The sequence below is a fragment of the Saccostrea cucullata genome, unplaced genomic scaffold, assembly GCF_032062105.1.
Source record: "Saccostrea cucullata isolate Sc308-1 unplaced genomic scaffold, CSIRO_AGI_Scuc_v1 ctg1307, whole genome shotgun sequence".
Taxonomy (NCBI): Eukaryota; Metazoa; Mollusca; class Bivalvia; order Ostreida; family Ostreidae; genus Saccostrea; species Saccostrea cuccullata.
Genome location: NW_026933965.1, coordinates 92,501 through 103,189, shown reverse-complemented (window position 1 = coordinate 103,189; position 10,689 = coordinate 92,501).

The window sequence follows — 10,689 nt, the reverse complement described above, 5'->3', positions numbered from 1 at the left end:
TCACATTAATATTTCTACACTGAGTTCGGCTTTTAGATTGATGTAATGTGATTGAGTTCTTCGCTGTGTTATTCGAAAATTTTGTATGTAAGCATTAAATCATGATTGAAAATAAATTAATTATAGATAAAACACAAAAATCTATCATCGAAAAAGAAAGACGAAAAACGGATTCTACTATTATTTTTAATATACTGCGGATATTAACGGTTTCTGTGTCAACAATTTAGTGGCAATCCTCGCGTAAGAGTTACCTGTTAATTTTGTTTACAAAAACTTTTTTTAGAATATCATATTCAGTTTCAATTCTTTTTGTATCATAATGGGTATCAAAATAATTGACTTTTTACGATGAATCATAATTTTCAATTTGTTATATACTTGCGTTCAATTTAAATTTTGTAAAAATAATTGATCATCAAAATCTGTCAGTGTACGTTGTGTATGTATAGTTTCCTGTTAGTTAACCGGGGACGGGGGGACACCTAATTAAGGTCTATTGTCTGACCAGTCGGTTTACTGTACACTGATCATCTGTTAATCTTACCCCGTTTCTCATTGTGTATACATCTGGTCGGATGTCATGTTTAGTCTGATCGGCCGTTCCTCTGAAAATCGATTTTGAAATAACAATCATTGAAGACTGACTAGATTTTGACAGATACTTACTGCTGCATTATTAAAAAAAAATAACGAATTAGTTAGAATTATTCATGATATAAAAGCCATTAAAAAGTTTTTCATGGTAAAAGTCAATCTTTGAAAACTAAACATTTGTATACCAGTAGCCCCCCCCCCCCCCCAAAAAAAAAAAAGACAGAGATTTTTTTTTCATGAGATTATATAGTTATATTCCTGTGAATTCTGTAGCGGAATGTTTCTTTTAACACATGAAATAAAAATACCATTTTGTCTTTAAAAAGTAATATATATTTTGTGTTCATGAATATAGATAATTTTAATAACAAATTGATTTTTGGTATTGTAAATTTAAGATATATCACAAGGACTTGATCACGGTGTGTAATAATTATTTATTTTTAAAAATCATATACACTAAAAAAAAAAAAAAAAACAACGCATGTAATAATGATTTATTTAAAAAAAATAATATACGGTTCTGATACAGGGTGTCTTTTTTTTATTATCACTGTAAATGATTTTTAAAAAAAATTAGACACCTCGAGCAAGCCCCTGTGGCTATTAGCTAACTTTGTTCTCAGTGATAAAGTTTATGCATGTTGACAAAAATCTCGTAGAAATTATGATCGAGACAAAATTATGAGTTGAAATAGATTTTGCGTAAATGATATTAAAAAAACTAAAAGTTAGTTCAAAGATTCTATATAAGATGCGTAAAAGTTTAATGAGGTTTGACCATTAAGTCACCCTTAAGCTCAGCTTAATGGTAGCTTAATGGTAGCTTAATGAAGTTTGGACATTAAGCACCTGTAAGTTGCAGCTTAATGGCGGCTTAAAGGAATTAACTTCTTTAAACCACCATTAAGTCACCATTAAGCTACCATTAAGCGATTGCTTAAAGGTGGTCTTTCGTCTTGTGCCTATCTGAGTTGAAATAGACTCGCCAAAAAGGGGTATATATAAGAACGTGCTGAGAGTTTGAGAGTCAGTCGTTTGCGGAGCTGCAAAGCAGAAGCAGTAGAAGAATTTAGGTAAGAATAAGAAAAGGTGAAATAATAGAAATTAGAACACATTGCACCAGTGGTGAGAAACCCGGGGAATTGAGGCGAGATACTGGGGGCTGTAGATCTGCATAAGAACGAAACTCCTAGTATCCGCCATCAATAGGAACCTGGGGCAAGGTACACGGTGTTTTGTTACCAAGTCATAATTTAACCACGCTTGTATATATTTTGTGATTAAAGAAATAAAAGAATAACCCAGATAGGTTAAAGGAAAATTGTTATATTGTAAATATTTAAATCATTAGATCAAATACTCAGATAAAGTAACTCAGTTAGAGTTTAGAGGAAAATTTCATCCCCTATAAGAACCCAAACGCAGGCGTACACGTTACATTTTGGTGGCAGCCGGTAAGGGGATAGAAGTAAATAAAAAAAAATATTAGGTACCAGGTCCAGTTTACCAAGAGTTATTTACTAAGTTCAGTGGTATCAGGTACGCAGAGCCAGGTACTGTGTTACCAAGGACATTTTACCAAGTACAGTTTACCAGGTCCAGTATATCCAGGTACAAAGAGCCAAGTGCGTTGTAACCAAGAACTGTTTACCAGGTCCAGTGTTGCCAGGGCAAGTATAGTGTGACAAGGTTTTTAAATCTCAGTGTACTTGTCATTAATAATAAAAAGAGGAATCCTGACGAATACAAAAAAAAAGTAAAATGTCTGATAAAGAAGCTGACCTTTTGGCCGACCTAAGCGCTAAAGACGCTATGGGGGAGAAGCTAAGGGAATCTTTAGATAGAATGAAATCTACACCAAAGACGTCTACAAATCCAGCAAAGATACCAGATTCAGGAATAGATACTGGATACAGGCCATTTGAATCTAGTTTAGATGAACTTACATCTAAATACACGAACACCTTGGACAGAGAAAAGGGTGTTACGGGTGGCACAGAATATAGGTACTTTATGTCCCGAAAGCCTTGTATGATGAAGAAGAATTGAAAGATAGAAGTACGACTACGTCTGGGAAACCAAGCAAGTATGATTTATCAGGACAGGTTAAGCACACAACTCTCCCTAGATCTATTCCAACTACAGGATTGCCTTGGAGTTTTAGTGGATATGCTGCTCCGTCAACAAGTACAAATGTGACCTGGTCAGACAGCCGAAATGCAGGGACTGGCTCATTATCTGTTCAACAGCCAAAACCAAGTTTAGACTGTGCAACAAATAAAGCAGCAAAATATACTATGGGCAAAACTGTGATGAAACCAGCCACATGTGATGGAGTAGTATCTTGGATTGATTACAAGGCACACTTTGAAGCCTGTTGTGACATAAATATGTGGAGCGCTCGTCAGAAAAGTTTGTACTTGGCAGCCTCGTTAAGAGGGCAGGCTCAAACTGTCCTTGGAAATATGAGCCCAGGTACTGCCTGTACATATGAGGATTTGTGCGAAACTTTAGAGGCCAGGTTCGCACCGGCAAACCAAACTGAGTTATACAGAGCAATGCTGAGGGAGAAAAGACAGAAACCAACAGAAACTTTGCCAGAGTTAGGTGAAAGTATTCGCCGATTAACTCACTTAGCCTACCCAACTGCTCCCCGTGAAGTAACAGAAATGATTGCCAAAGACCAGTTTGTTGATGCACTGACAGACTTTGACATGAGACTGCGAATACAGCAGAGTCGACCAAAGTCACTAAATGATGCAGTGCGACTGGCAGTCGAAATTGAAGCATTTTGCAGAGCAGAAAGGCAACGAAGACATGATGTTGGGTTTGCTAGAAATGCCACAAGGGATCAAGAGGTTAAAAATGTAAATCATGGTTGTGACAGTGTAAGAGAAGAATTTCAGAAGCTTAGGGATGAGATACATGAATCTTTAAGAAAATTAGAAAGCAAAATTGAAAACCTTTCAAAAGAAGGAATTAATAAACCATCCGAAAATGCTGAACTATCACAACCTGCTTTTCCGTGTAAATGCCATCATTGTGGAAGGCGTGGACACAAAATCAAAGATTGCTTTTTGAAGAATAAATCTAACCCAGGCCAGGTACCAAGAACCAGACCAAATGTGAAGAACAATGAAACTGTGGAACGGTCATCACCAGGGAAAAGAGATACTACCAAGTCTAGTTCAGCTACGGTTAAACATGCAAATACAGGTCTAGAATCAGGTCTTTTCATAAAAGCTTAAGTGAACCGTGTTCCTTGTAATCTACTAGTTGATACCGGGGCAACACTTACTATTTTTGCTGATAGATTATATGATGAAATGGTAAAGTCGGATAATATTCCCCTTGAAAGGATATCACAGAATATAATAGCTGCAGACGGAACTCCATTAAAAGTACAAGGACGAGGTGACTTTGTAATTAAGTTAGGAGACCATGAGGTTAACTGCCAAGCTGTCGAGGCAAACATTAAAGCAGATGGCATTCTAGGCTTGGATTTCCTTCGATCAAGTCAATGCTTAGTGGATGTAGCACATGCTAAAATGTTGGCGTCTGGAGTAGAACATGAGCTGCATTTGCAGGGTCAAATAGGTTGCTTTAGTGTTAGTCTTGATGAAAATAAAACAATTCCCCCAAAAAGTGAGATGAGTTGTTCTGGGCAGTTGTTGACACCTACAGGAGTCAAGATACAAGGACCTCTACTGATAGAGCCTACCAAAAAGGTTGATAGCGACAGTAAAGCACTTATGGCTAGAACCCTGGTTAATCCAACCAAGAATGTCACAGTGCGTTTGATGAATATGTCGGAGCAGGTGCAAACCGATTATAGAAATACAGTTGTTGGATTGACTTCGGTAGTAGACGTAGTTAAATTTGAGGATGAAAATATGATTAATTCAGCGATGCTAAATGAAAAGGTAGAGAGCATTCCAGATCATTTACACGAATTGTATACAGGAACCGCTAAGGGCCTCAAGGCAGAAGAGGGATCCAAAGTTCAGTCAACTTTCATTAAGTTTCAGCACCTACTCTCAAAAGACAATAGTCAAGGAAAGTATAAATGCCAGTTATGTGATCAAGCTTTTAGTAAGAAAATTATCTTAACCAGGCACCTGAAACGTATGCATAAAGAACAAGAGAACTCAGAACTACACGAAAAGAGGCAGATTCAGGATTTGTCAGTGGCGTCGCCTATAGAGGAAGATTGGCAAGAAGACCCTGGGGAACTTATTTTTGAAGAAAACGACATCGAGTTAGGTAGAACTCAGAGAAAAAGAACTGCCCCACGTTTGCCAGGTGTGAAAAGAAAAACAACAGACAAAGTGAACCAAGTAGTTGAGGAAAGAATAAAACAAGACAAGATTGTGGAGAATGGAGACGAAGCCACTAATAGTAGATCAGAACAGGAGGCACACGTGGAAGATCAACATTGCTCCTGTTGCAAGAAACAAATTGAGACAGTGGACAAAGCTATACAGGCCAACATTCAAGTTGAAGACGTTAATAAGAGAAGGCATAAGAAAATCATAAGAGTGATCAAGAAGTATCAAGAGAATGGAGAAACCATTGAAAGATTTGAAGAGGACATTTGGTCAGATTAAAATGCCTCAAGTATAGATTGTACATTCAAGCTAAACTGACTATTTGTTGGCATTTCTTTCCTTTGAATTTGTAACCAGGTGTTACTTTAACCTTTGATGAATAAAAATGAATATATATAATTTTTATTTATTTATTGGCATAAATGTCTTTTTAAAAAAAGAAAGAAAAAGAAGAAGAAAAACAAAAAAAAAAAAAAAAAAAAAAAAACATGCGGGACGCATGAAATCAGAGGCGTGGGTGATGTAATGATTTGTGGTAACTATAAACGTAACGAAGACCAAGAATGCGGGTTAAATGGAATAACCCGTCTCCCCTATCTGAGTTGAAATAGACTCGCCCAAAAGGGGTATATATAAGAACGCGCTGAGAGTTTGAGAGTCAGTCGTTTGCGGAGCTGCAAAGCAGAAGCAGTAGAAGAATTTGGGTAAGAATAAGAAAGGTGAAATAATAGAAATTAGAACACATTGCACCAGTGGTGAGAAACCCGGGGAATTGAGGCGAGATACTGGGAGCTGTAGATCTGCATAAGAACGAAACTCCTAGTATCCGCCATCAATAGGAACCTGGGGCAAGGTACACGGTGCTTTGTTACCAAGTCATAATTTAACCACGCTTGTATATATTTTGTGATTAAAGAAATAAAAGAATAACCCAGATAGGTTAAAGGAAAATTGTTATATTGTAAATATTTAAATCATTAGATCAAATACTCAGATAGAGTAACTCAGTTAGAGTTTAGAGGAAAATTTCATCCCCTACAAGAACCCAAACGCAGGGGTACACGTTACACATGTATTTTTAAGCATTTATGGCAGTGATGTAGAATCTTTTTTTGAGGGGGGGGATTCCTGAAAAAAAAAACCTTGACATAAGTTGACTAGCTATAAAAAAGGGGGGTTATCGTAACTCAAAACTCCTATTTCTGTAGTGAAAAGTTGTGTCTGGAACAAAAAGGGGGTTATACTACGTGTATGATATATTTAATTAATTTTCCTTTCAATTTTTGCAATATGTGGACTCATTTGTCCTTATCTGAAAAGATTTCATATTTTACAGATCACAATAAACATGTAAAGCCAGCTATAAAAATGCACATTTGTAATACGGGACGACAATGAGGGCATGCACAATTAAAAAAAAAAAAACTGTTTTGGGTACAATTACAATTTTACGTTGACGTGTAATTAATATCAATTAATGTTCACCCCTCCTCTAATTTATTATTGTATATACACGTAGTCAAGTTACCCCCCCCCCCCCCAAATGACCTAAGACACAAACACCCCCCCCCCCCCGGGCACATTCCTAAAAAATATGTACTCAGTACAATACAATGCCTCAATTTAAAACAAATAAATTACTGCCAAATGTGAGCTCCTGGGGGCAAAGTACACAGTATATAAATACAACATGAAGGAAAACATTTTTGCGGTGTTTATGGCATTACAAAAAGCTAAATATTTTCAATAAAAGGGGTGTGGAGATAACGAACAGTATTCAATCTCAAAGTAAACAATACAAAACAGGAGCAGAGAAAGCAAGGACCTCCAGAATATCGGAGGTGGGATCAGGTGCCAAGGAGGAGTGAGCATCTCCTATCAAACGGTCGCACCCGCCGTGTGCTCTTTGTCATGATCGTGAAATAACAGGAAATCCGTCGTCAATTCAGTGTATAAATAATGGACTAACAATTGGTATGAAAAACGTCAGTCAGCATTTGACTAAATGATAAATTGTATTTGTTGACAAGGTCATTGGATCGACCATAGAACTTACGAAATGATGACTTTAAACGAGACTGCTGATATTCTTGTTTCGTCAATTTGCTTGTCAATAATTTACCTCGTTTTAGAAATTGTTCATACGTAGAGCATGCTCTTGCGTATCGAATCAACTGAGATATACATACACTCCGTATGCAGTATCATTTAATAAATGTTGAAAAAGGTTAAACAGAATTTATGAAAAAATGTTAAATGTTCAAAATGATGCATGAGTGAAGCATTTATTAAGGAATGATCAGTGGCGGATTTAAGGGGGCGCACGCCTAAAATTGTCAAAATTAACGTAAATCACAGTTTCGTCTAGAAAATTTAAATATGCATACTTGGTAGACCAACATTTTTACCCTACAAAATCTTTAGAATCCAGGAGCTTCCGGGGGCTTCGCCCCCTGGGCCCCCAGCAGGGCTTTGCCCTGGTCCCACTGGGGGCCTCAAGGCGGCCCCCAGACCCCTTGCCTACTTTTGGCGCCCCCTCTAACTTCAATTCCTGGATCCGCGCCTGATGATCTGAATAAGGTGTCTTTAATTCGAAGAAATGAATTGTTGTTTATCACATTAAACAGTTAAACAAAGCACCCTGTACATTTACTTACATGTGCATGCAACGCCAAAAGTGCAATGAACATGTATCAATTTTTTTTTTCCAGAAAATCGAATTCATGAACCTGAAGTTGTGCTATTACAAAACTGGTGAATAATTTATCATTTAATTTCTATAAAATACTTAGTTCTGATTGGTTTAAAAATTCCTTTGATACCTGCATCAATAAAATCTAGAGTTCGTTTGCACTAAGCAGCCGGAACTACTTTGTCAGTCTCTACATTTATATTTCCCGCTTCCAGGCTACTTCTTGAAGGACTAATTATTAAATACTTTTACTTTATAAATATTTTCCTGAATTTCTAAACCTGTCCGTTACGTTCCTGACTTATCTTCTACTTTCGTTTCTTGTTGAATTATCCCCCTTTGCAAAACAAATCAAATCGTCTGCATAACGACAATACAGTTTTGGGAAAGAAGGAAAGAAATCGGCATACTTTTGTTAAATGTTTGGATTTGAGATATCTGGTATGAACAAAAGACTTCTGAAAAAAAACGTTTTTTATGCTACCAAAGAGAGGAAAACCGTTAATCTGTTAAATCCTTGGAAACGAATGATCGAGAAAAACGACACTGCATTCACGAATGAGGACAGATTCTTTTAATCTTAAACAGCCGGCAGCAGACCCTTTCAGGTTTTACAGCATTGACAGGTTGTGATACGTATTTATATGTTCGATTTGAAATTCAGATGAAAAGATGTGCAAATGAAATCCAAAATTTCTGTGACTTAACGTAAGAACTGTTAGGATATTTTGAGTAGCTTCCCTTTACATATACGAACTTGGATAACTTGCTGGGGAAAATATACCGATAGGGATAACACAACAGGTAAGTTTTTTGTGTTAAAGAACTGTAAATTATTTCAGTGAATGTTGGTAATGACACGACAATATTTGAGAACGTTTCTTCGTTTGAGCCATTTTGAATTCCAGCAACGTTAAAAGTGATGTATTCGTGCGCACTGTTTTAGATGCGTAAATTTAATAGATTAGGTGAAAGAAAATTTCATTTTATTAATTTAAAATCATAATTAAATGATAAGAAATGAATGTAATATTTTTTCCTTTGATCGATGTATCAAAGAAAAATTTAGACGGAAAACTTTTTCATCAATGCGCTACGCGCATTGATGAAGTTTTCCGTCTAAATTTTTCTTTGATACATCGATCAAAGGAAAAAATATTACATTCATTTCTTAAAAAAAATAAATATAACTTTCACAAAAGTCAATCGTTAAGAAATTTTTTAATGATATTTCAGACAATGATACTATAGAGTAAAGAGAGGGGTATACACCCCGCGTGCAACATGTTGATACACCCCGGACACAACATTGATTTTTCGTCAATATCTTTATATACGAACTGTTTTATTTACAGACAATTTGCACAAAAGTTTATATAGTAAACATGTATTTAACAATAATATAAAAGCGATGATAAAGCAAAGCTTTCTTCTAATATTTGATCATAAACACAGTGTAGCGCCAATCTTGCTCCGATTCTCGGAATTGTGTTGAGGTGTTTGATAAAACTAGAAGGTTTCCAGTGGATTCATAGGTATCCATATACTCCTTAGATAATGCTTTCTTCCGTAGGCATATGCTTTCTGGCGAAAAATAACTGTAAGTTGAGAAAATGGACAAAGAACCTACATTGACCCCTTTTCTCTCGCTTCGGAAGCATACACCCCGCGCACAACATAGTATACACCCCGCATGTTGGGATATACACGGTGGTTTTTGTTTCTTTTGTTGAACGGCTGGCGATCCCCAAAGAATTTGTGTCGTGATGTCCTCCCAGGTTCTCTTCTTTTTTTCGTTCGTGATACTGTTGGTCAGTTTACTGTTGAGAATATTAATATTTTTCTCAACCAATTCCGTTAATAGCTGAATCTCAGTCGTGTCGAAATTCTTGCCGCGGTTTCTTATCGGTTTAATTTTCTGCTCATCCGTCATAATTTACGTTATTTCCTTCAACTTCAAGAAGCTCGTATTGATAAAATGACGTAATTTCTATTTTTGCGTCATAATTAAAAAGAGCGATAATTTTGGCGGACTTTTAATTGATCTCATTTATTGAATAATACTTCTAGATGATTATAACAAAGAAAGGCCTATGGACACGCCCCACCCCCTCCCGGAAGTGGAAACGCAGATGCTTTGTGGGATATTCTCCAAATATTAATTGATTTTAATGATTTCTTTAATATTTAATGATTCACTAAGTAATAACACTCTAATGAAGGTTTTGTACAACACACTTTAATGCCCTCATTAACTAATGCATCATTAAGAATTTAACAATTCATTAGGCTTAATAATTCATTAAATGTAATAAACTGTTGATACAACCGGGTCCCGGTCATTATAATTAATGACCGCTAAATAATGACCTCTTCATAAGAAAATTCCTTTTGAGTGAGGTTAATGCATAAAATAATAATTATTCGAGAGAAAAAACATGTTTTTAAAATTGTGCATGGTCTATTCTGCATTACCATACAGAATACGGATTTTATCGTTAACTTAAACGGTTTACTCATTTCAAAATATCGTCACAATATATTCAGTTCATTAATGGAATGAAGAGGCGGCTTTTTAAAGAGTTGAATTCTGGGTTAGATTTTGACTGTGTTGAAGAAAAGTAATCGCTAGTTATAACAATGTATGTCGCTATCAACCAAATATTGCTTTTAATCAGTAAATCATGATGCAAAAACTTATATGACTTGCAGACGTCAACGTAAACAACTTCACTATACGGAGTGTAGCGAATCTGCCAAATGATAGCATTTGTGACGTAAAAGAAGTAACTCTTGTTTATTTAGAACTAGGACAGCAACAAATCATTTAAAAACTTTTGAGAAAAAACTGGACGTTTATTTGCTTTGAGAGTAAGACAATACCAAGTTTTTATTTAATGTACCATTTTTCATTTAATATTTATAGTAAACAAAACAAACAGTTACTATAAATCTGAGACTTGCAAGTTGTAACGATTCGTAGAAGTTGTAGACCCCATTCGATGCAAAGTGAAAGTAGAATATTTTAAGTGTTGGACCTTTTAAATCTTTGTTATCTAATGTGTTTCA